General features: G+C 41.7%; 1 protein-coding gene across 3 annotated transcripts in view; it reads right to left on the reverse strand.

The window, feature by feature from the left end:
• Positions 1-27,581, reverse strand: part of PRICKLE2 (prickle planar cell polarity protein 2) — a 358,266-nt gene that overhangs the window by 140,676 nt on the left and 190,009 nt on the right. The window lies entirely within an intron of this gene.

Raw genomic sequence — 27,581 nt, forward strand, 5'->3', positions numbered from 1 at the left:
GTCAGCCAGTGGCTGGAATCAGCTGCCCAGATAAAATAGGATGCTTCTTTGGAAGAGCAAGGTGCTACCCACACACACACTTGAAAGAGATCCTTTGAGTTTTGGTATTTCTAAGATGATTGGCATCAGGAGTGCCAAGCCATAGGGATATAGGTGGAGAGAAGATTTATAAGCCAGATTTATAGATGACAGTTACCACTTACACAACATCTAATTTAACTCTCACAACAACCCTTAAGAGATCTACCGACAGTCGCTACCATAGATAAGGAAACTGAGGCTCGGAGAAATCAAAACAGCTTTTAACTACAAGCATTCTTCTAATTTCTGATTGTATTTCCTTTTCCTTCTGTTTATAGCTGTTCTTACATTTTTTATTTAGCTTGCTGAATCTGTTCTTCCCATTCCATCCTAGGTTTAGGTTAATCTTGATATAAGATATCTTGGTTTCAGCCAGTTACGTGCGGAAGCCATCCACAGCCCCAAAAGGCTGGCCAGGTCAAGGGGAGCAGTCTAAAGGACAAGGTGCTCCAGGACAAATGGGCATGGGACACACGGAATACTGACACAGCTAGAGCCCCTTGGCAGGCTATGCAGCTGGTCGTGGATGGGTCCCAAGGGATGCTCTGCAAATTAAGGAAACACAGCAACAGTGCAGGACTCTGAGGATCCACAAAATTCTTCATGGTCCCTGTGGGGGCTGTGCAATGCCTTGCTGAGTCTATCCTAGGGGATCTACAGAATTCATTCCTCTCCCTGAGCCAAGTGAATCACCCCTGTGATAGGCCAGATGCTTTGAAACCTCCCCAACTGCATAGCGTGTCTGAGTTCCTGGTTCCCAAACTGTGATCCTGAACCAGTAGCATCGGCTTCACCAGGGAACTTGCTGTATGTGCAGATTCTCAGGCCTGACTCAGACCTACTGAATCTGGAAGTGGAGCCTGTTCATCCCAGTTTTCACAAGCCCGCAAGGAATTCTGCATGCAGCTTTAAGTTTGAGAACCTGCGGTCTAAGTCAGAGGGCCCTCTCCAACCCCTCCAGTATGGACGAGTACCAGTCCATGGCCTGTTAGGAATTGGGCTTCAGAGCTGGAGGTCAGCAGAAGGTGAGCAAGCAAAACTTCATCTGTATATACAGCTACTCCCCATTGCTTGCATTATCGCCTGAGCTCTGCCTCCTGCCAGATCAGTGGCAGCATTAGACTCTCATAGGAGCGTGAACCCTACTGTGAACTATGCATGAGAGAGAATTAGCAGAGAGGTTCGACTGCACCGAGACCATAATAGATCAATTGCTTGCAGACTCTTTGCCACCCTATTAGTGAGTGGCAAATGACAATTAAGCTGCATCCGGTGGCAGGCTTTATAGGAGCAAGTGAGTTGTGGCACTTCAACTGTTCAGCTGCATCTAGTGGCAGACTTTGGTCAGAATTCAACACTTATTTTAGTCTACACATGGCCTACCTGTTATTTTATTTATCACTTCTGCCTGAACCTCTTTCCTGCACTGAGCACTTGTCTCAGTCACAGTTTTGGTAAACCCACAAGCTAACCCTTGCCAAAATAGGTCAAAAACAAAAGTCACTGGAGAACTTCTTTGAAAAGGGAGAAAGACCAAATGATGAGACAGCAGAAGACTCTAAGACTGCCAATTAAAAAAAAAAGTTGCATTTGAAAGAAAATGCCAAGAATCCTACTTAAATTACGACTTCATTGCCAACAGGTGATTCCATTCTCTAAGCCCACTTTGTAGAATATGTGGCAACCAGCTACCCAAAAAGCAATGAAACTTTCAAAACTGCTTCACCACATGGAGACCAAGCACCCTGAATTAAAAGACAAGCCTTGACGGACCCCTGGCCAAGATGGAGGAATAGGTGGAAACACTGTACCTCCTCGCACAATCAAGTTTATGAATAATATTTAAAAACCAGAACACAACCAAAACAGAGAGAAAATTAAACTGTACCGAAGTCCAACAATGAACCATTCACCCAGACCAGTAAGAGGGGCGGAGTCAGTGGCTGGCAGAGCAGGGTCACACAGGAAAAAGCGGCGGACCACCCCGGGTGCGTAGGTGGCAGTTGACGGATCCCAGGTGTGGGGTGGCAACTGGCAGACCCAATGAGGGTGCAAGGCAGCTAGCTGACCGCAGTCACACATTCACGTGCATATAAACAAGGCAAAGGAGCCAGCAGTGAGATAGACCGCGCAACCCAGGGCCCCAGCACCAGAAAATAAAGCCTAAAAGCACTAATTGGAAAAGCTTTCGGGGGTTGAGGTGCTGGGAGAGGCTCCCAGGCTCACAGAGAGTTCACTGGAGAGACCCACAAGGTTCTGGAAGGTGCATAAGCCCACACATCTGGGAACTAGTACCAGAAGGAACCAATTTGCTTGTGGGAAGCAGCAGAGGGTACCAAAATCCAAGAGAGAGCAGAAAAAAATGCCATTGTCCCTCTCTGACCCCACCTCCACATACAGCATCACAACCCAGCGACTTGGGTTGTCCCACCCTGGTGAACACCTAAGGCTCTGCACCTCATATGTAACAAGCACAAACAGATGAAAACATTATGGCTCAAGAAGAACAACTCAAAGCACCAGAGCCAATACTCCTAAGTGAAAAAGAGATAGCCAACCTATTGGATGCACAGTTCAAAACACTTGTGATCAGGATGCTCACAGAACTGGTTGATTTTAGTCACAAATTAGATGAACAAATGAAGGCTTCACTAAGTGAAACAAAGCAAAATGCACAGGGAACCAATAGTGATGGGAAGGAAACTGGGACTCAAATCAAGGGAGTGGACCAGAAGGAAGAACGAAACATCCAACCAGAAAAGAATGAAGAAACAAGAATTCAAAAAAATAAGGAGAGGCTTAGGAACCTCCAGGATATCTTTAAACATTCCAACATCTGAATTATAGAGGTACCAGAAGGGGAAGAGAAGAGCAACAAGTGGAAAAGTTATCTGAACAAATAATAAAGGAGAACTTCCCCAGTCTGGTAAAGGAAATAGACTTCCAGGAAATCCAGGAAGCTCAGAGAGTCCCAAAGAAGCTGGACCCAAGGAGGAACACACCAAGGCACATCATAATTACATTAGCCAAGATTAAAATGAAGGATAGAATCCTAGAAGCAGCAAGAAATAAGTGGACAGTCACCTACAAAGGAGTTCCCAACAGACTGTCAGCTGATTTCTCAAAAGAAACCTTACAGGCAAGAAGGGGCTGGAAAGAAGAAAGCCAAAGACCTACATCCAAGATTGCTCTATCCAGCAAAGCTTTCATTTAAAATGGAAGGGCAGATAAAATGCTTCTCAGACAAGGTCAAGTTCAAGAAGTTCATCATCACCAAGACCTTATTATATGAAATGTTAAAGGGACTTATCTAAGAAAAAGAAGATAAAAGATATGAACAGTGAAAGGACAGCAAACTCACAGTTATTAACAACCACACCTAAAACTAAAGCAAACTAAGTGGACAGCTAGATCAGGAGCGGAACCATAGAAATGGAGATCACATGGAGGGTTAGCAACATGGAGGGAGTGGGAGGAGGAGAAGGGGGGAGAAGGTAAAGAGACTAAGTAGCATAGACGGTAGGTAGAAAATAGACAGGGGGAAGACAAAAATAATAAGGGAAATATAGAATCTAAAGAACTTGTGACACATGGACATGGACTACAGGTGGGGGATGGGGGGAATGGGTGTGCAAGGTGAAGGGGAATAAAGGGGGGAAATGGGACAACTGTAATGGCATAATCAATAAAACATATTTAAAAAATAAATGATGCTCTACAAAAAATAATAAAATAAAAAAGCCTCTTCAGTTAAGAAAAAAAAAAACATGAACAGAAAGAACAGAAGCAATTATTGAAGGCCACCACTTCAAATGTGTCTGCACTGAGAACATCATTCTTAGTGGCTCACTGCATTGCTAAAGCTAAGAAGCCCTTTATTGTTGGTGAAGAGCGGACCCTGCCAGCTGCTTAGGACATTTGTCATGAACTTTTAGGAGAGGCTGCAGTTCAGAAGGTGGCAACTATTCCTCTTTCGGCTAGCACCACAACTAGACGAACTGATGAAATAGCAGAGGATATTGAGTCACAAGTGTTAGAGAGGATAAATGAGTCACTGTGGATGCAATCCAGGTCGACAAGTCTACGGATGTTGACAACAGGCAACAATGCTTGTTTTGTACGATATATTTTTTAGGAGGATGTGCATGAGGATATGCACACTTTTGTTGTCAACTAACACCACAGCTGCAGAACTATTCAAGTCTTTCACACCAGGAAAACTGAGTCAGTCATTTTGTGTCAGTATATGCACGGATGGAGTGGCTTCCATGACTGGATGGCTTTCTGGTTTCACTACTCAGGTCAAAGAAGTTGCTTCTGAATCTGAGTCCATGCACTGTGTCATCCATAGAGAAATGCGTCACCTGAATGTAACATTTTGCAGGATGTGATTTAAATTATTAACCACATTAAAGTACATGCTCTTAACTCATGTCTGTTTGAGCAGCATTTTGAGGAGATGGACACAAAACACACATGTCTTCTCTCATACATAGATGTGAGATGGCTTTCTAAAGAGAGATCACTGGCCAGAGTTTTTGAGTTATGAGACCTGTTACAGAGATTTCTTTTAGAAAAACAATCACCACTGGCAGCACTTTTCAGTGACACAGAATGGGTCACAGAACTTGCTTACTTGTGTGACATATTCAAGCTGCTCAACAAACTCAATTTGTCACTTCAAAGGAGAATAACAACTACATTTAAGCCAGCAGATAAAGTGGCTGCATTCAAAGCTAAACTGGAATTATGGGTGAGATGAGTGAATATGGGAATTTTTGACACGATTCAAACACTGGCAGACATTTTGAAAGAGACTGAGCCAGGGCCTTCTTCCTCCCAGCTGGTGCATGATCATCTCCCTCAGCTTTCAAAAGAGTCTGAACATTGCTTCAAAAGACACCCACAACCGGGAAGGAATGGATCCACTACCCATTTGTCAATAAGCCAGGTGAATTGACTGTGCTAGAAGAGGATCAACAGCTTGAGATAAAAAATGATGGTGGCCTTAAAAGTATGTTTGAGAGAACTTCAACTCTCCCAACGTTCTGGATGAAGGTCAAGGTGCAATATCCTGAGGTTGCTACAAAAAGCACTGAAAAGCCTGCTTCGATTTCCATCATCCTGTCTTTGTGAAGCAGGGTTTTCTGCAGTGACAGCAACCAAAACAAGATTATGGAGTAGACGGGACATAAGCAACACACTTTGTGTGTCACTGTCTCCCATCACCCCGGATGGGACTGTCTAGTTGCAAGAAAACAATCTCAGGGTTCCCACTGATTCAGTATTATCATGAGTTGTATAATTATTTCATTATATATTACAGTGTAGTAATAATAGAAATAAGGTGCAAAATAAATGTAATGTGCTTGAATCACCCCCAAACCACTTTCCCACCCCTGGTCTGTGGAAAAACTGTCTTCCACAAAACCAGTCCCTGGTGCAAAAAAGGCTGGGAATGCTGGCCTAAGTAATCCCCATCAACTGGGGTTGAGTGCCAGGGCCAGAAGGGGTGACCAGTGGCATGAGACTGGATGCACCTCTGACTGGTCTAGGATGACAAGCTGAAGGCCTGGAGGTGGAACTCACCCATATATGTGTTTATTTGGCTTAGAGATCAGAAACAAAGTAAAGGGCAAAGTGGCATATGATGAGATTTGCCCAGAAGTTATCCAGCCATGTAATATGAAAAACAGAGATGTTTATTGAAGAAGATACAAGACACAAGAAACACTGCACATAGGACAATGGCACCTCAGTCCCCTTCAAAGCAGGTACCTTGGGACCTCACACAGTTCTCCCACTTGCCATTGGCTGCCTGGTCATATTTTCCTGAATCTCATGAATGGTCTGAAAGCTCTTCCTTTTCAAAGGTATGCCAGAAGTCATGGGGCATCAAATCTGGGCTGTAGAGGGGCTGAGACACCTAGGTGATTTGATGTTTCACCAAAAAAACTTTTTACGAGACATGACACATGATTGAGTATGTTACCATGATGAAGCTGTCAATTGCCAGTTGCCCATAGCTATGGCCTTCTGAATTATCTGCATAGTTTCCATAGAAGAGTGTTCAAGACTTATGCAAAATTTGATGCAGATTTATTTTCTTACTTGCTCAGTCATTTTGAATGCGATGGCCAGATAGTACACATATTCACTCAGTGGCATCTACTGCCCCCACTGACTAGTACAGTGAAGTTGTCATTGTTCACACGTGCATTCCAGTCCACTCTCCTTGGCTGCCAGATTATATCGATGTCGTGCAGACTGTTCTCATTATATTAACAATGGTTGGGCTTTTTCCAGACAGACCTCATATATGTTAGACTCTGCAGGCCATATGGTCTCTTTCTGTCATAATTACCCAACTCTGCTGTTGTAGCCTGAAAACTGTCATGATCTGTAAATAAGGAGTGGCTATATTGCAATAAAACTTTATCAAGGCAGGTATTGGGTTAAATTGGCCTGCAGGTTGTAGTTTGCCAAGCACAACAGCTTCTCTTAAAAAAATGAAACAACAAAAACACCACAGAAGATCTGGCCTCTCTCAGTTCAAGTTTCCAAAAGGCAGTGACCAGCTGGAGTAAATGGGGCAGCTTGCTTTTAGCTGGGGACACACTCCCTAGATTTGCACAGTCCCATCTATCTATTCTCTCTCAAATTCCAGGGCAGAGTCAGTTTGCATTTATTATATACTACCCATTTCTCATTCATCTACTTATATTAATATAAATGTTATTTGTACATAGACATGTGTGTCCCCATGAGTGTGTGGGTGTGTGTATTTTAACACTCACCAGTTTTCAGTACTTTATATTATAGAGACATCTCAATTATCTCTAAAGAGCTTTAATAATACAATAGTACGAACCTGGTTTAGAATTCCAGGATGGGGGCTCCAGCCCTTGATCTGTTCTTGATGCTGTTACTTGAGCAAGACCATGACCCTCTCACAGGCTCTTGTGTCCAAGTGCAGAAACCATCCCTGCCTTACCTCCCTCCCAGGTTTGCTGTGTCAGCGAGCCAGTAGTATGACCAGGAAAGAAGCACAAAGTGGCCTAATTGTCAGCAGCCCAAATTATACCTTCAGGTTAGCCAAGGAGAGTAAAAGATATTGTTTTCCCCTATATCAGGTATCTAAACACTTCCTTAACTCAAACAGATAGTATTCCACTGCACTGGCCCTCTCATTATCCAGCTCCAACTGTGAGAGAGCATGGAGAGAAATCCCTCCCTGTACATTACTTTGCTCAGATCAAGTGAAGGGTTCTTTGGAAAGACAGAATGCCAGGTTGATTTCTAATCATCTTTTCTCTTTTCTGCAACCAGCTTAAGGGATTAGAAGTCTTATCTGGAGCCTTTCGCCGTCATTTGGTTTTCTTTTTTTCCCATCCTCCCACTGACCCAAATAAAGAAATAATGTGCATGTAACAATAATGATCTTTTCTTACTGAAGGAAAAGGGCATATTTAATGTCACCTTCTTAGTGGTCTAGCTAGAACCTTGCATTTTAACTTAAGTTACATGAACCAGGCACAGCATTTCAACCTACACATTTTTTCTCAGGGGGAGTTTTTCATGAGGAAGTTTCTTCCCCTTCCTTCCCCACTTTCTTCAACTTTTCCCACCTTGTCTACTGAAGAAAAGATCTCTTGAAAGAAAATACATAAATCTTCAGCTTATCTAGGTGGCATGCTTCACAAAGAATCTGTGACTTGTTACACAAGTCAATTTTCCATTTACATTTCAGAGCATCAATTTATTCTACTATAAAACTAACCAAGCCCACTTCTGCAGACACCTTGACCAGGGGCCAAAATTCCTCGATTCCTTTGCTGCTACCACCAGCCCCTTCACTTGCACAGAGCCACCAATACTTTATAGCTGTTTCTCTTTGGCCCCTTTCTCTTTGTATTTCACCTATTCCATCCCCTGTGTTTTGAAGACAATGAGCACCAGTCTGCAAACAGCAGTCTGATTAATGGTGGGGCAAAGAGCATATCTCACCATCAGCTGACTAAGATGTTCATAAAAGGAAAGACAGGCAATGATGATAGAAAACTGTAATGATTAATTGAGCACTTAACTATGTTCCAGTTATCTCAAGATAGAGAATGATGATCTCCATTTGAGGGTTGAAACACATGAAGCTTAGAGAATGTAAGTGATAGTCCTAAAGAAAAACAGAAAGTAACAGAACAGGGATTTGAATTTAGGTCTGTCTCTTACTAAAGACCACGGCTCTTAAATGCAGTGGTGTACTGAGTGGGCTGAACTGAGGTGTGTATGTGTATATAACTCTAAGAGAAGAGACCTCCTCTCTGAGGATAGACACCTTTTGCTTCTCTTTTTTGGACAGTGGTGAAGAGGGTATTCTATGCTGGGTCTAGGGCAGGATTTCTTGACCTTGGCAATATAAACAAATTGTGGAAGATGGTTCTTTGTTGTGGGGCTCTGTGCCACCTGTGTACAGTGTTCATTAGCATCTCTGGGTACTTTCCATCACATGCCAGTAACAACTCTCTCCCTAGCTGTGACAACTAAAAATGTCTCCAGATATTGCCAAATGTTCCCTAGGGGACAAAATCACCCCACTGAGAAGCACAGGTCTACAGGTAGTTTAGAAAGTCTACCTTGCAACAAGCTATTACAGACCCTTCAGGGGCTATATAAGATAGAGATTGACAGCATAAATTCTGGTGTTAAACATACCTGAGTCAGCATTTCAGCTCTGCCTCCTACTAGGGATGTGGTTTTGCATGAATTACTCAAACTCTTTGAGCCTTTGAGTGTAAAACTGGACAGAAACCAGTATTCTGAGGATTATAAAAAATGCAGATGAAGTCTTTAGCAGAATGTCTGACACAGTAATAGTGCAATAATGTCAGTTATTGTGATGAAGAAAAACAGAATTGAAAGGTGTCAAATTTAATCATTTTATGACATAGATGAGTAGACTAAGGCTCATAAATGGGAGGTATTACTTCTGATTAGGACCTTGTCTAATTCTCCAATAAATACACATTATGGCCACTGCTTCCAATGCCCCTGATCATTTCTGTCACATAAGATGGCCTCTTTGAGTCTCCTGGTACGTCATTTCTCTACTACCCATGTTCCTCCATCCTTGTTATTGTTTTTATTCCAATTTGTGGCAGTCAAATTATAGAATGGGACAAATTGAGTCTTTTTTGGGAAGTACTTATCATTCTTCTGATGGCGCAATGAATCCATGACAAAACAAGAACAAACCAGAGGAAAGAAGTCTTAATTTGTGTGGAATCACTGTAGTGGCTTACAATGACCTTTCCCGTAGTCAGGAAATTAGAGTATTTTGACCTTGATAGTCTACCAAAATCAGCTCCAGTCATGGAATACCTCATGTTGTTTGACTTTGCTCAGTGAAAATGTTTGTTTCATCACTTGGTATCCACAGCTAGAAACCTTGGGATCTCAATTTAAGTGGAAAAACACCATCCTGATATGTAATTTGTATATTTATTTGTGCCTTGTCATTTTAAGGGACGTTATGAAATGAGCTAACTGGCAGAGGGAGTCATGTAGCAAATGATGCAGTAATTAGTCTCTCACTTTCAAATGTTGGATAATTACCAAGTCATGTTTAGAAGGGATCTCTCCTTCTTCCTGGCTGGGGTTGACATTCAGTTACCCTGGATTTGGTGAACATAACTGGTGTGTGTGTGTGTGTGTGTGTGTGTGTGTGTGTGCATGTGTGTGTGAGAGAGAGAAAGCCAGAAAGAGAGGATGGATATATTCATAAGTGGCTTCAATAAACCATACATTAGCATGATCTTGGTCTCATTTGTTTACCAAATACAGGAAAACTTAGGTACAATCCTTGACTCAGGTGGATCACAGCTCAAAATAGAAAGATATACATAATTGCATACACGATGAGCATACATGATTATAGAGAGGGTGTTAGTAGACCTATAGCTCTCAACCAGTATGTCATAGCATACAACAGTGTACTTTCAATCCTTCAAAACTGGGCCATCAAATTTTGATCAATATGCATAAATTATTTTTGCAATAAAAGATGTACCCTACAATATCAATATGCTGCCTAAACCATGTGGAATTAGGTTATTTAGCTACTTCATGTTAATGGATTCATTATTAGTAATATCAAGTAATAAGCATAGGAAAATTTCAAGCCAATTTTTCTAAGAGAAAAACTGTGTTCATTGTACAGATAATATTAGAGTTTTTTCAATTTTCTAAAGCTTGCTTTTAAAAAAGGTTCAATTCTAATCCTGCCAAAAATTCTAGTACTTTCAAAAAAGGATTAGATTGGTAGATGAGGAAGAACAGGAAAGCTACCTATGGGTGTATACTGGGTTTCTTAATGTGGGAAAAACTGGGAAATGATGGGTTAGAAGTTCTTGTAGTCAAGGCTATATACATGTGAGTGTCCCTCATCTCTCACTGTGATTTTCTACTTTTAGAGCATTCAGCATACTCAGAAACCCACGCCCTACATGTTAACTGCAGCTTCTGTTTGGAATCAGTGACTATACTCCATACAACAGCTCTTAAAGAAAAGTGAGAATCATGAGGGTGTGATTAGTATTCCAGTGGACTTTCGGAGGATGCACTGAGGAATTACAGGGATTTTGACTGTGTTATCACGGTTCCTTCAACTAGGGCAATCATTTAAATCCAGGGAGGCTTGGGAAGGTTCAAATCCAGTGTAACCAGCAGCTAAACATTCTCCAGCTGAAGATTCTGTGGTTTGAAACCCGTAATTTGGCCTCAGAGCTCTCAGGTATAAAAGCAAGCAGGGATGAAAGAATCAGGTTATCTTTATAAGGACATGGTCTCTGTTTTGCCAATAACCTAGGCATTTCTGTAAAAAGGAGATTCTCTCTTTTTAAGAGACAGTTCAAGGAGAATTTTCCTATTAATTTGGGCTCTCCAGAATATCATTTAAAAGCAAAATCCCTCCTGTGTACACCCCTTTTCCTTGGAAAACTTCATTGCCATCATTGGCATTTTAAAAGTTCACCTGAAGGATCTTGGTGACTCTGTTAAAAACAGAGCTCTGGACTTGGAAAAGACTTCAGTCATCTTGACAGGTAATCCTGACTGAACCCACAGCCTCACATAATCCCTACCTTTTAACATCAGAATGAATTCCCTTTCCACCCTTTGGGATCTTCTAGGTTGTCCACTTTGTAATGCCTGTGGTCTGGGTTCAGCTTTAACAGCGGTTCTAAAAATTAAATGTGCAGCAGATTCGCCTGAAAGCCTTGTTCAACAGATTGCTGGGCCCCAACCCCAGAGTTTTTCTTGTTAGTGGGTCCGAGGTGGATGGGGCCTGAGAATTTTCATTTCTAGCAAGTTTCCATGTGATGGTAAGGCTGATGCTGCTCATGGGGGATCACACTCTGAGGACCACTAAATTAGATGCTTACACATGAGAGGTAAAGGCACCTCTAGAGGGCTCAGTCCAGTTCACAGCCAATTGTTTTACTCTCTCATGATATGCCCCTGCCTTCATTTCAGTTAAGTTACTGGTTGAAAGTGCCCTTATAAAGTTCTTGGGTTTTTCTGAGTTGTCCTGCCCCTTAATGCAGCCAGGAATCTCTGAGAAAGAGGCATGATCTATCTACGCAGCTCATTCAAGGCTTATCAATAGTTATTCACAGGAGCATCCTAGTTCATGGGTTTATCTGGAGTACTTTTTGTGAAAATCATATTTGGGAGCACACATTTGAGCATCTCATTTTTAGATACAAATCCTGAAACCAAAACAGGTCATGTGACTTGTCCACAGCCACAGTGCTGGCTAGCAGGACCCGGCAGGGATGCTCTTAAAATCTCTGCTTCCTGATTTGGTCGGTTTGCAGTACAGAATCCTGCTGCAGCAGGCCAGGCTCCCTGACCAGATCATGCATCATAATGATCTACAGCACATTTTTTTCTGATCTGAACAGAAAGCTCCTAAGATATAATTTAATAATTGGAGCTATTACTATGCATGCATTTCAATGTGCACATAGAAGATACAATGAAGTTTTTTTTTTTAGCGGCACCATCCTATTTATATTACTTGGCTGTGTATGTATTTATAGGCTACAGATTACCTTTAAGCATTCTGATTTTAGAAGAGCAATATTCCAAAATGACTTTTATCATCAGGAAATAAAGACATTTTATTTTTGCAATCTCTTTGTCTTGCATCATATATAACCTCTTGTATCTTACTGAATTAGGTTTTAATTGTAGGTGTATTCTTTTGATTCCATTGTCTAGCTATGCAAAATTTTGCAGCAGTTAGGAGCAAGGCTAAAAAATTTTCCCCTTACTTAATAAGACACTATTTCAAAAGAAGGAGTGTACAGATTTAAGTACTGTAGATCATAATTTAAGTAACCTGGGCCCTGACCATGACACAGAGTAAAATTAACTGCTTTCCCTCTGAAGTTTCTTTAGCAGTGTGCTGAGATGTAAAGATTTTGAGGCACTGATTGTGCAGTAAGGAACAGTCTTTTGTGTGGTTTATTGGTGTCTTTCTCACTGAGCCTGCGTTTGACAAAACTGTCACTGGTCCTACCATTACTACAGCTACTATGCTTTTCTTGGATTGGCCTTCAGGTGTGGGATACCCCTGAGCTGACAACTTAAATTGATTTTTAATGAAGAACATTAATTTAATTAGGAGTTACAGCATGGAATTTCATTTTCTAATGGGCCTCAAAAGTGGCTGTGTAAAATCATTTTGAGATCAAAGTGACAATGAGTTTGGACTGGTTTTCACCAACCTGTCACCAACTGGGAAATCAGCTGTTAATTCCTTAGATGGGTCAGGAAACCTGACAGCCGTTAAAACTCTACCATCCTCTATAAAACTTATGTAACTGAAATTTTACTCACTGAAAGTTTTTGCAATAGAAACCTGAGCACATATATTTAAAAAGGCAGCCCACCATCTCACCAGATGAAAATTAAAATGCACATCAGAAATAATTCACTGAACAGCATTTAATTTCCGTGGGTCATTCCCACTAAGTTCTTGCTAATGATCTGTCTTGGCACAAAACTGTTTAACCTAACTCCACTTCAATCTGCTTTATTCATTTCAAGGAAAGCATTTAATAATGAGCAAGTGGCAAATAATTAGACAAATAAACAAACAAACTTGCCAGTCAACTCCAAAGGGAAATCACCTTCCTTCCTCAATAAGTTTCCAATCAGGAAGGGCAGGAAGAAGCTAATTAATGTGTAACCAGCAGATGGATGCAATGCGGGGACACCCGTGTATTCAGTACGGTGCAGGTGAATAACAAACTCTGTGACATAAATAGCAAAAGGTCAGCATCTCTAGCTGTCAGGCAGGTGGTGATTTGAACCACACAAATCAATCACCATTCACATCAAAGGCCTGAAAGGTGAAGCCAATAAGACAAATCCAACTGGATAAATCCATATCTTTAAAGAAACGCTATCTCTTTATTTGATAATGTGTAACCTCATTTTAACAAACACTATCCCTTCCCACTATTCAACTTTGCAAAATATGGCAAATCTTTTATCCTGATGGACTCTCTTATGTAACAGAATCAAACAATAACAGTAGACTCCAAAGAAACCATGATAACACACTACCTTGGCTAGTAACAGAATTTAAGTGAAGGTGAAAACATGAGTCAAGAATTTAACTTTTAAGTGTAATTCTTTTTTGATTACTCACCAAAATCAGCAATTTAAGGCTGTAATTAAAAGTAAATTCCTGTGATTTACAAATACATTAAATTCTTCCTCAGTGTGACTCACTGTCTCTAAAACTCTGACAGTATTTGCCCTTTCCATAAAATAAAATACATACATTAACAATCCAAGAAAAGCATAGTAGCTGTAGTAATGGTAGGACCAGTGACAGTTTTGCCAAACGCAGGCTCAGTGAGAAAGACTATCACTCACCAATAAACCACACGGAAGACTGTTCCTTACTGCACAATCAGTGCCTCGAAGATGACTCAGCCCTTTCCCTTGAACTCTACAGCTCATCCATTCTGTTCCATCCCAGAACGTTCTGCTGTCTAGGTGTGACTCTCCCCCACATTTGGGGGGTACTTTTCTACTTGCTGTCTTGTATTACAAGTATCACCTGTCCCCATCACCCATACTATAATGGATACTTCTTGAGGGCAGAGGCTGGATTGTGGAACTACTGTGAAGCACAGTGCCCCGCACACAACAGATTGTCTACGAGAATGCACTAGCTGTATAGCTTAGCAGTTTACAAACTGCAGGTATGTAGAGTTTCTAATTCAACCCTCCCAGCCACTGGGTGACATGGGGCTTTTCCCCTCCATTTTCCCGGAAAGAAAACAGAAGTTTAAAGATGTGTTAATTCTTAAGAAGCATAGGTAGAACTGAATCTGGAATTTCAAAATGCCACAACTGCTACCCTCCCCTTTACCACCAAAGCAAACACTGGTTTTCCTGTCAACCACGGTGTCACCAATCAGCAAGTTTTATGCAAGGCCATGAGAGCCAGGCCATTATTGGGTACACATTACAGTTGTCTTTGTGGAGCTATGTCCTTATGGGGGACTATCCAGTTGCTCAAATACTGATGTTCTGAGCTGGATAATCCTTTGTTGTGGGGTTCTCCTGTGCACTGCTGGATGCGCAGCAGTCTGGCAGCATCCCTCACCTCTACCCACAGAATGCTGGGAACATCCCCCAGCAAATTGTGGAAATCAAACATGTCTCCAGAAGTTGACAAACTTCCCCCAGGGGAGAGAGAAGCGTGATCACACTGGTTGGAAATCCCTGGGCTATAGAAAGGCCAAGTTTCCTTTGGCAGCAGGTGGGTACATGGGCCAAATTAACCAAACAGAGCATCCTACACTGCCCTCCTCTGCCCTTGGTCAGTCCCTGAGTGTGTGTTGTCAAGGCAGGGACAGTCAGTTTGGGTGTGGGGGGGGGCAGAGAGGGTACTGATTAGGACACTGGAAGAGTGAGAAAGTCTCACTCCCAAGATCATGGGTCTCTGAGGTCATCTTTGGGAGCAGGTGGGAAGAAGTGAAGCCAATACAAAGGAGTGTATACATGAGAGAAGAAAGAACACTGCTATGACACTGTGTAAAAACATTTCCTCCAACAGTACATAAAACAAGCTCCACCCCTCAAAATTCTCATTTCCATAAGCCAATAAATTCCCTTTTGGCTTATACTGGTTTGACTTAAGAATATGAATTTTTCAGCTAACAGATGCCGGATTTCCTATAGTGTGTGAAGCCCTCTTCTAGCATAGAGTGAAATCAAACCTTTTCCAGGACAACAGAGCAAGAGTCTAACATGCTCTGGCATCCTCCCTCCCCTGCTCACCCACCCATGTTCCAGGCTCAAGGTCCTCCTCTTTGCTATCCCTCAGCGCACCAGGCATGCTCTGTATGTGCAGGTCTCTAATCTGGGACACCTCATGGGAATCAGCATCCTCACGTCCTCCAAGTCTACGCTCAGCACTTCACTGGTGGAGAGAAGCAGCCATAATAACTAAGTATGGTGTAAGGTGAGTACTAGGTGTATCAAGGTAGTCACTTCATAAATGACATAAATATCTAATCACTGTGTTGTACAGCCAAAATAATATTATATTGTATGTCAACCATAATTGAAAAACAAAAAATAAAGGTCCCCTGTTGAGAGGCAGAGAGCTCATTTTGCAAACATGGTGGGGAAGGACGGCGAGCTGTCGCAGATCAGGGACTTGCACACACATGGGGGTCTGTTACTCATTGCTGCTCATCCTGATTTGCAAATCTGAAATTTTCAGTTTCTGAGTGTGCGCCTGGACTCCTTCACCAAGACTGGTATTTCTTTTGTTGCACAGCAACACAGTTACACTTGGAGGTTTAAACAAGTAACTTTTCACATCTTGAATTTTAGCTCATCCAGTATTTGGTAAATATTTACTAAGCTCCTAATATATGTCAGGCTCTGTTCTAGGATTTGGGGACACATCTGTGAGCACTAGAAACATACCTCATTGCTCTGAAGTGCTGTCTAAGGATGTGGGTTTTCATGCAGACATGATTTATTGCCTATCTGTTCAGACCTTTTGATGGGTAAACTCACATTTTAAGGGAACACACTGGAGACATTACAGCAAAGTGTTAAGAATGCATTCAAATCAACCCAAGATGGTCTTTTTAAAAAGTATAGACATATTCTACACCATGCCAACATTCTTCCCTCAACTCCAATACGTGCCTTCCTTTTTTTGGAATCTGGCAGACCTTGTTCAGACCTTGGCTGCACCACTGACCTTGTGACCATGAACAAGTTATTTAACCACTCTGAGTTTCCATTTCCTTCTCTGTAAAATGAGGAGAGCAACGGTGTCCTACCTTATAAGGTTGTTCAGAAGATTATGTAAAGTACTTCAATAGGAAATTTAACATAATGAAAAATATGAAGCAATCAATATGGGGCAATATTCTGAAGTAAGGCAGCCTATGAAAATTACCTCCCTCACCAGCTTTCTCTCCCTGGAAACTTTATGCTTGGTCCCCACTGAACATGCCCACCCAGGTCAACCACACACTAGTTAGAAGTACACCCCCTCCCCATCCATTGGTTGACCAGTTGGGGAAAATTGAGCATGGGGTTGGAACCCCTTCAGATGATGCAGCAACAGTGGTGGGTATGATTCCCCATCATTCCAATGCTGATCCTTTACCTCTTGGAAGCAGCTTCCTCCATGGCAGAATGGGTCTACTTGCTGGTCAAGAGCACTTTTGCTATGGTTTTCAGTACAAAGTAGCATGAGGTTTTTTCTTGCGCTTCATATAACCCTACCCTCCCAAACCAGGAGGCTGTATGTACAGTGCTGGGGGCACTAGCTCAGGAGTCAAGGAGTCTGTGTGAAAGGCTCGGCAAGTCTTCAATCTCCCCTTGGCTTTGGTTTTCACAAGGGTAAAACCTCAGTGGATTAGATAGGGGTCAACAGACATTTTCTGAAAAGGATCAAACTGTAAGTATTTTAGGCTTTGGGGCAAGTCATTCATATCATCTCTGTTACAACTGTTCAATTCCATTGCTTCAGTACAACAGCCATAGACAATAAATAAATGAATGAGCATGAAGGCATCTCAATAAAACTTTATTTACAAAAAAATGGCTGTAAGCTGGGTTCAGCCAGAGGGCCAGAGTTTACGGAACGCTGAATTAGATGATCTCTTCTTAGTACCTTCCAGTTCTGAATGGCCACAACCTACTTATCCAAGATTTATCTCCCATCTAGCCTTCCAGAAAGCCTCAAAGGCTAGAGAGTTCTAGGTTGAGTTAAAAGTTCAGGAAATAATAACAGCTACCACTTTTTAGTTCATTGCTATGTACCACACATTTTGCTAATGGCTTTATGCGCCTTATCTTATTTTGTCCTCACAACCATTTGTTGAGGTAGACCATAATTAATCTATATTTTAGATAAAGAAACAAACTTCAGATTCAAAGTCATCCACTCAACATCATCAAAATGGGAGGAGGCAGAGTTGGGATTTGAACTTTTGAACTGTTTGACTCTAAAGCTCTTGTTCAAAACTACTAATCTATGGGATCATCACAACATTGTTCAGAGCCCTCCCCCTGCTTCCTATTCCACCCTCTACCCTGGTTATTCTCCCAGGAACCTTCCAGAAGTTCTCACAAGAAACTCTGTTCTCACATGCCACATAAATTAAAAGGTTGGCCTAAAAATAACACATGGGTTCACTACTCTAGATGATGAATTGCTTTTTAATGCATAATAATCGACTCCCTGACCAGCTCAAGACCTTACTGTGGGGGCAGTACCTACAGCCACCACAGAAAGTGGAAGGCAACCACTTTCACCCAGGCCAATGCAGTCCCATCGAAAAAACGCTTTCAACTCAGAGGTGGAAAAAAGAGAAGAACCAAGGACCTACATCTTACCGTGGTTTATCATGGTTAAACTAATCATAAACAAAATCTCAAGAAACAGTGGCCTTGGAGAAAATCAAAGGCAGTTTGGAATGTGCATGGGATCCGCTGGCTGATCTCCTGAGAGCTCCACAGTGGGGCACCTGCGGGTGCTCCATCGACACCTGGGCACTGCCGTCTCACTCTCTTCACCATCAAAAAAGTCCTCAAGCAACTAGTGACTATTAGTGCAGTCTCTTTGGGGCCCTCATATGGAGGGAGGTTGGTAACAATAGAGGTGAATGTTTCAGTATGGCCACAGTTCTCCTCTAGTGCTTGGTGGTAAACAACTGTGCTCTCCAGAGAGTTCTGGTGTCCACCGCAGGCACAGTGAAAATGTTAATGCAACATCAATAAATATTTAATGGTTCTTTCCTTAGCTTACTGATGTGATTAAACAGAAGCCTCATTACTAAAACCTACATTCACCTCCTCTTTTATTTATGAGCTTTATTCCTTTACACTAACACACAGATAGGTTTAGACAAACTGAAGTCATGGATATAGTAGAAATAGGAACAAACAACTCAATTCCACCAGACCGGCAAAACTGTGTGCAAGTCATATTCCAGCAAGAGGATGTGCTCCTGTCCCTCAGTGTGACAGACAAGACTGAAACAGAGCTAGACAAGAAGCCACAGGAACACAGATCAGCTATTTTTACCATGATGGTATATTCAGAGGAAGGAAAAAAAACCAACTAGGGCCCCTGAATTCAGTTCTTGCTAAATAGCCAGGGCTTGTTATTTATTATAATAGTATATTACATATTTGACCAACAATAATTTGTCTCAGTGTTTTTCGTTCTTCCCACCCACATGGTCCTTGTCATTCTAAGTCCAGCTCAAATGTTATCACCTCTTAGAAAACTACCCCATGCTTCCCAAGTCAAAATTTATCATTCATTCTATTGCATTCCTTATATTTTGTTGAAAATGCTATTATAGCTCTTATCTCACAGGGTTACTTGAGTATTACAGTCAGAAATAGTAGAGTTGAAAGTGAAGACTCAAGTCCAACTGTCTAGGTTCGCTACTTAGGAGTTGTGTTGTCTTGGGCAAGTTACTTAACCTCTTCACATTGAGTTACTTATCTTAAAAAATGCAGATGATGACGGTGCCCCAAAAGACTATTGTGAGATTATGTAAGATAAATGATTTGGTACTTATCAAGCCCTCAAAAAGTTCCAATAGCTAGATATTCATATCTATATATCATATACACACACATACACACACATACACACACATTTATATACACATACATATTCTGACCTACAGATACAAGATTTCAGATTCCTTCCATATACATATGTAGTTGTTTGTAGTATAAGTCATGTCCAGAAGAAAACAAGCCTCCTATCTTCCTCCCACCAGCTTCCCATTTAGGATACAAAGTTGTGAAGCTATTTGGCTAAATTCTGAACCATACTAGTGAGTGAGGTCACTTTTTAAGGCCACATGCCTAGGTACTGTTTTCTAGCTCCCATGTCTGTCCTTTCATGCAAAGTGGTAGGTAAGTGGGCTTATGACAAGGCCTGCCAGCTTTCTCTCTGTATGCATGTCTGAGCTTACTGGCCATACACTTGTTTCCTATTTTGTGTGACTGAAGAGAAGGTTTGGCAGAATCTCAAGATATGCATTGATGTTTAGCGGGAAGGAGGAGGACCTATTTTGGCTTCAACTGTAGCCATCTGCCCTCATCCAGCCTTCACAGGGCTTTCCACTGATTGATGATGGTTGCCATCCTTCATTATAGCTACTTTGGGAACATCCCTGGAAGAAGCAAGGGTACAAGTCATCCATTGCTTCATTCCTAATATTACACATGTCTACCCTCCCCAATGCTTGAGGACAGACATAGGGAGAGAAAGAAGAGGCTCTGGAGTTGGGTAAACATGATTCAAATCCAAGTCTGCTACCACAAGGCCTTGGGGAAGATGGTAATCTCTGTAAGACTCACTTTCTGCTCTTATTACATATGGCAGAGAATTGTAGTTACTTATCCCCATGCCCTGCCCCCCAGCAGCAGGGCTTCCATTGAAGTCTGAGCAAACTAACAGCTGGAGTAAACAACTACATTTCCCAGCCTCTTCTGCAGAGATGAAGAGTCATGTGACCAAGTCTAGCCAAGGAGATGGTAGTAGGATGGGGTGGAATATAGAGAAGTCTCCTAAGAAAGAGCAGATGTGTACTTCTTTCCCCCTCTCTCTTTGCTGCATGGAATGCAAATGTGGTGGCAGCAGCTGGGATCATGGAATAACTTTGAGGATGAAGCCATAGGCTGAGTTTGACAGGGCTGAAAAGAAGAAACCTGGATCACTCTAATAGAGTGAGGCTGCCAGACCAACCCTACACAGATAGCCACCTCTAAACTTCTTATAGGGAGAGAAAGAAATATCTGACTCATTTGTGTCACTGCTGAGTTTTTTCTGTCTTGTGCAGCCCAGCTTAACAATAAAGAAGGTTTAGCGATAATGTAAATAAAACTAAATCCCAGTCCATGACCCATTTTTGTATAGTCCATGAGCTAACAGTGATTTTTAGAGATGAATATTTGCAATCAACTTGATGAGAGGGAACTGTAACTCTAATCCTTACCCCCTTTTTATTAGTAGAAAAGAGATATATTCAATTTCACAAAATATTTTTTGTGAAAATCTGTTTTTGTGTTATATAAGTACCTACATACTGTCCTCTATTTTGCCTCTTGACTCATACAATCTGGAATATTTACTATCCTGCTTTTGACAGAAAACGTTGTTGACCTATGATGTTGAAAAGTCCCAAATATTACTGGTCACATAGAAAATAAATGATAGCTATTGTTATAATTAAATCTCCAAAAGAGCCTAGCACTGAGGTTACTCAATTACTTGTTTATTTTTGTGAGGTATTATAGTCCTACAGAAAGTATGAGTTAATTCTTTGATGACTTGAACAGATAAAAAATCTTCCAGAATCAGCCTCACTTTTCCCAAGCTCCTCCACTTTCTTTCCTACTTCTTGGTCACTGGGCATAAAAAATTAACAGGGGACCATAACAAAGACACTTAAAAGGTATTGTTTCCCAAGCCTCCCTACACTCTCCCTGACATATATGTATTATTTTTAAGGCCATCTATTCAAAAAACAAAAACAAAAAGTGCAGGGCAAAATGGATAAGACAAATGGACAAAACAAGCCTAATTTCATTTAGATCTCTCTGGAATGTTTTGGTAACTGAGCCTAATATCCATCCTATATTTCTACACCTAATTCCAGATCTGACGTGTAAATTGTCAATCTGGTACAAATTAATGGAACACTGGATGAAGCCACCTATATGATTCTACCACTTATCACATGGTAGTAATGCTTCATCTATGACCAAACTCAACTTGGGGAGCAACTCAACCAGGAACAGTTAAAGCATCAGTTATGACCTTCCTCAACTAAACGAAAATTATATGGCTGAGTTAAATCAGCAACTCTCAACCTTTTTGGCAATGGTGCCAAGTTTCTAGTTAATGCCCACATTAAACTGCCAGTGTGTGCCAGATACTTCCTCCACCCCCAACCTTCAGTTGAGCATGCTCAAATCTGTAAAACAGTTTGGGTTGTCCAAATACTATCAGACTTAGGATTATGACATAGGGGTATAGGACTGGTTCAGTGGAGGCCCCAGATGAAGATGGAGAGGGATATTTATGGCCCATCATCTCGCTCTCATGGCATTAGGGAACAAAGGGCTGCGTTGGCACTGGCGGTGGTGGGTGGGGGTAGAAGAATGAGATGGCACTGAGTGGGATGCTGGGTAGAGCTGTGTCTCTGGCTAGGAGTTGACTCTTTCAAAATGACCACATCCAGTCCTAGCATCCCACTGCAGGCAGGCCAAGGGAAAAGTAACCTGCAAAGTGGTGGTTCAAAAGATTTCAGCACATTGAGGAAATGTGGGCTTGGCCAGTGTTTTAGGAGAGTGGGGGGTAGGCGGGGAAAGATCTCAGTTCCTTTAAATCAGCCATCATCCTTGGATATGAGAAGTTCTTCATGGTGCAAAGCATCTGACGCAGACAATTGGGGTGGGGTCAGAGGGAGAGTTCTTAATTAGAAGTAGCATGAATTTTGTCTCAGTATTATATGTGCTCCACAAAGATACAAAGGGGACCAAAAAATTCCTGGAATTTATTTACAAAAATGTGTATTTATTCTTACATGTTTAAACTTCAGTCGCTTTCAAAGTGCTCTCCATGTGATGCAATGCATCCAATGAGACATGTTTTCCACTGCTCAAAACAGTTTTTGACCATGTTGATTTTGATGCCTGTTAGTGCTTCTGCCACTTTTTGTTTCACCTTTTCTACATGAGCAAAACATTTCCCTTTGAGGACATTTTCATCCAGGGAAACAAATAAACAAAAGAAGTCACTGGGGGAGAGAAAGGGTGAATAGGGAGGGTGGGGCATGGGGGTCATGCCATTTTTGGCCCCAAACTGCTGAACACTTAGTGTGGTGTGGGCAAGTGTGGGCAGATAACTAAATCATCATGAAATGAGCAAATGCACTGAGTCTTCAAAAATAATTCACTGAAGTCGAATGTAGCCTGTCACAACAACATCAGCCAGTACACTGATACAGATGGGTTCCTAGATCACTCACCTAGCTGTGGAAGCCTGGAGTACAAGTGGCCTGACCTTTGGAATATAATTCTGGAGTTTTATATGGGTACCCCCTCATATGTATTAGAATGTCTATAACAGAAATCTTTGTAACATCCTCTAACTAAAGCTAATCAAATATCCACGGGCAACTGAATGGATAAATTGTGATCTACTTAACAATGGGATACCATACAACAAATTAAATGAATAATGTACAATTATATACAACAAAAGCATTAAATATCACAAGGAGAATGTTGAGTGAAAGCCAGATACAAGAGTAACTATTATTTGATTCTATTTATTAAAGTATAAGAATAGGCAAAATCTATGACACTAGAAGCAAAGGTAGTGATTAGTGTTCAGCGGATGGAAGAAGAGACACAGAATGGCTTTCGGAATGGAATGACATTTGACTCTTAGCCTATGTGCTGGCAACACAGGTCGGGTGTCTCCAGTTTATAAAATGTCATTGGGCTGAAACCCTATGATACGTTTATTTTTCTATATGTATATTATACTTTAGTGAGAAGATCAGAACTATAAGGTGGCCTTTGAGAGATCAGAAACCATAGTCTGCTAGTTCTGAAAGGATCCTTGGCTATTCTTGACAGCCCATATCACTTCATTTGGCCATTAGGTTGGTTCGGAGATAAGGAATATGGTAATAGTCATCTCAGCAGTAGCAATAGTACAAATAAATAATTATAGTAATTAGCTAATATTCAGTATTCACCTGTGCTAAGCACTTTACAAGTATTATCTCATTTAATCTTCACAACAGTCCCATGAAATATAGGCAATTACATCCCATTTTATAGTAAAGGAAACTGAAGTTTTAACTTCTGATTTAAGCATTCTCATTGCTTCCCCATGTGACCAGGGGGGTGGCAGGGGATATCTTGAAAAAGCTGACTCAGGTTTCTTGACTATTAAATCAATATGCCCCTGTTGATTGGTTAAAAAATTGTCCCTCCCAAATATGTCTGTATCTTAAGTCCTATAACCTGTGAATGTCATCTTATTTAGCCAAGGGGCCCTTGCAGATATAACTAAAGATACTGGAATGAGAAGATTATCTTGGTTATCCAGGTAGGTTCTAACTATCACTGTAAATGTCCTCATAAGGCAAAGGCAGAGGGAGATTTCAGACAGGCTCAGGTGTGAGATGTACAGGCAGATATTGCAGTGATGTGGCCACAACCCAAGGAAAACTACAGATGGCTGGCAGCTGCCAGGAACTTGAAGAAACAAGGAATAAATTCCTTCCTAGGGTGTCTGAAGGGACTATGGTCCTGCCAACACCTTGGTTTTAAAACTTCTGGCCTCCAGAACTGAGAATAAATTTCTGTTGCTTTAAGCCATCAAATTATGGCAATTTGGTACAGTAGCTATAGGAAACTAATAAGACGTCTGTCTGGAAAGAGTCCAGTCATTGTTTGTGTTTTGTGCAACATCAATGTAAACTTGCAGCCAAGGAGAATGGACTGGAATGTGCATACAGGAACAATGATGACTTCACTGTACTAGTCAGTGGGGGCAGTAGATACCACTGAGTGAGCATGTGTACTGTGTGTCTATCACATTCAAAATGACTGAGGAAGTAGAGCAGTGAATCTGCATCAAATTTTGCGTTAAGCTTGAACATTCTTCCATGGAAACTATTGGGTGACTCGGAAGGCCATAGCTAAGGGCAACTGGTGATTGGAAGCTTCATCATGACAAGTACCTGCTCATGCATCACAACTCATGCAGAGTTTTTTGGCAAAACATCAAATTACCCAGGTGACTCAGCTCCCCTATAGCCCAGATTTGGTGCCCTGTGACTTCTGGCCTTTCCCTAAACTAAAATCACCTTTGAAAGGAAAGAGATTTCAGACCTTCAACAAGATTCAAGAAAATATGATGGGACAGCTGATGGTGATTAGGAGAATTGTGTGGGGTACCAAAGTGCCAACTCTGAAGGGAACTGAGGTGTCATTGTTTTTTGTATCTTCTTCAATAACTGTCTCTATTTTTCGTATTACATGGCTGGATATCTTCTGGACAAACCTCACATACTCTTCATTATCTAAACATTATATAGCAACACCTAAAGAATATTCTATAAGAGGGCAGCAGGTGTCCTTGAAAAGTATCCTGGGATCAAATGGAATTGGGAAGTAATGTCAGACAGATTTCTTTACAGCTTGATATCTCAGGACCTTTAAGAGGTTTATTATGCCACATGTGTCTTTGAGAAGAGGAGAAGGTAACATGGAATTTCCCAAACTTAACTGGAGGACCTCATGGGGCATTCCCAGGATGTGCTACAGTACACCATGCTGAAAACACTGAGAGCTTTTGAGAACAGGAAGGGGAGGAAGCTTGGGGTGCTATATATCTAGACCAGCCTTTTTTCTCTGGTCAGGTTTCTCTCTAACAGATCAAAATATATACATGTTTACTGCTCTCTGAGTTCCAAAGCCATTAGTAGGAGGTGTAGTTGATCTCAACAATCTTTGCATCTCAAGACAATTCCCAGAGCAGCAGCTGCATCTGATCAGACTTCTTCAGCAGGAGAGTTCAGAAGCTCTGGGTCTTCAAAGAAAACCATTAGCTGGGATGCAATTTTAAAAAGGTGATGAAACACTTATGCCTCATTCGTATTGCAATAACACCTTCCTCCAAAGGGTTTACAGACCTCTGCAAAAGGCAACTATCGCTGACCTTGGTTAAAATGAAATGAAATAAAATTAAAATAAAATAAAAAAAATCTGAGGCTCAGAAACATTAAATACATGGACTCAGTGTGGTCAAGAAGCACATTAGTCTTTCTATGCCCCAGGAAGGAAGAGGGAGATGATAAAAGGATGAGAGTGAGTAGTAAAAATAATTTTTAAACTTTTCATTAACAATTTTCTTGCAGTTTATGTCAGACACTGAGGTAGAAACAGTCATTCAAGTCTGTAAGCCCCTCCTAGACGGCAGGTACTATGCACTGAAGATGAGAGTTGACTGACACAGTCCCTGCCCTTAAGGCAGGGCTGTCAAACTCATTTTCACTGGAGGCCACATCAGCCTCACAGTTTCCTCCAAAGGGCCAAATGTAATTTCAACTTTTTAACAGTTAAGGAGTAGTTACTTTTATACAGTTCTAAAATTATTTCAGCCCTTTGAAGGCAACATGAGGCTGATGTGGCCTCCGGTGAAAATGAGTTTGACACCCCTGGCTTAAGCGGTTAGGAGGAGAGGCAGACAGTTACCGCACTGGAAACAAATATTTTGGATCTTGAGAATTGCTTTGGAAAAAATGAATAAGGTAATGCGGCAAAGAAAAATATGGTGTGTGGGGGGGAGGGAATGCAAAGCAAAGGCAGGTAGGATGTCCTCCTGGCATAATGACATTTAAGCCAAGATTTCAATGATGAGAAGATGCCAGCCAGGCAAAGTTTGAGGTGAAGAGCATTCTAAGCAGAAAAAACAGCAAGTACAGAGACCCAAAGGCAGGTGGGAACTTAGGGTATCGAGGGGCCAGTGTGGCTGGAGCATAGCTACTAGAAGTGTGTGTGGAAAGGAGATGCCCTTGCAGAGGTAGGCGAGGACCAGACCTTGTGCACGTGGAAGGGTTTCATAGTTCCTGGTCAAGTGTTTGGATGTTGTCCTTATTGTAATGGGAAGCTGTTGGAAGTTATTAAACTTCCACCAGGGGAGTGGTATGATCTCATTCAAGCTTTAGAAGCATGAAGAACTTGGGAAGGATATTGAGTTATCATTGTGAGGAATTATGGTTACATGTACTACAGTTGTGCCTATAGAGAGAGTGAGCAGTGGCCCCATTTGGGATATACACTACGGTTCCTTCCTGTGCTGGGCATTTGGTCTGTGCTTGGCAAACGCTTACAGAGATGGGACTTGTCTAATGATACACTGCAAATGAGTAGTAGAAACAGCATTTTGAAGCATAGCAGCTCCTCCCACGTGTGTTCTGAAGCACATTAACAGGTGAGTCTGCAAAGGGTTTCCGGGGTCTCATTGACATGGGACATACAAAGTCAAAGTCAAACAAGTTTCCCTACCCCAGGTCTCAGAGCCCCTAATACTCTAGCAAAAGGAAGAGGTAGGGTATCACATTTTCTCGATATACATGGAACATATTTTGCTTTCTTGTTGGGAAGAGCAACTCACCAAGCAGGTGTTCCCCCAAAACCAGTGTAGAAAGCACTGCTAGAAGGCAACATGATCACATCTTCAAATTGCATATGAACAAAGTCCAAAGTGCTTCCACAGACATATGGCACTTTTACCCAGAGGAGAAAGGGTTGACATGAACATTCCATTGTACAGATAATGGAGGCAAAGCTCATGAGGTTAAGTGGTTTTTTCTGTATCATAATCCTGTGGCTATTAAGTCAGATAAACCAGTACCAGTCCATGTGCCCAGGGCAAGAGAAATCAGGCCAGACTGAGGAGAAATCAAGAAAGGGGCCTACATGACACTCCTTGTCATCTCTACCTCTACTCACATGTAACCTCCACATTTGCTGTCCATAGGATTCTACCCAGGGAAGGAGCAGCTTCTGCAGACACCAAAGGAAGAAAAAGGGACTGCTGGCAGGCTGTCATGGGCATTAAAAAAAGGCTTCAATCTTCTGGGGTGGGTGCTCTGAGAAGGGTCTCAAGGGAGAATTTTGAAGGAAGGGTGTGGCTAGGAGAAAGAACGTGGCGCTGGGAACCGTGGCAGGGCCTAGTGAAGGAGGCAGAATGGCTTTAAGGAGTCTGAAAGCTGTGTGAATTGAAAGCACCTCACAAAGGAATCAATCTGATCATGAGTTGTCTTAGTTCAGCAGTTGGAGAACTCAAGGCAATGAGCCGGACACTCCCCATGTATTGATATTAGTGC

This window comes from Sturnira hondurensis, unplaced genomic scaffold (genome assembly GCF_014824575.4).
Source record: "Sturnira hondurensis isolate 20B ecotype Veracruz unplaced genomic scaffold, ASM1482457v3 Scaffold0002840, whole genome shotgun sequence".
Lineage (NCBI taxonomy): Eukaryota > Metazoa > Chordata > Mammalia > Chiroptera > Phyllostomidae > Sturnira > Sturnira hondurensis.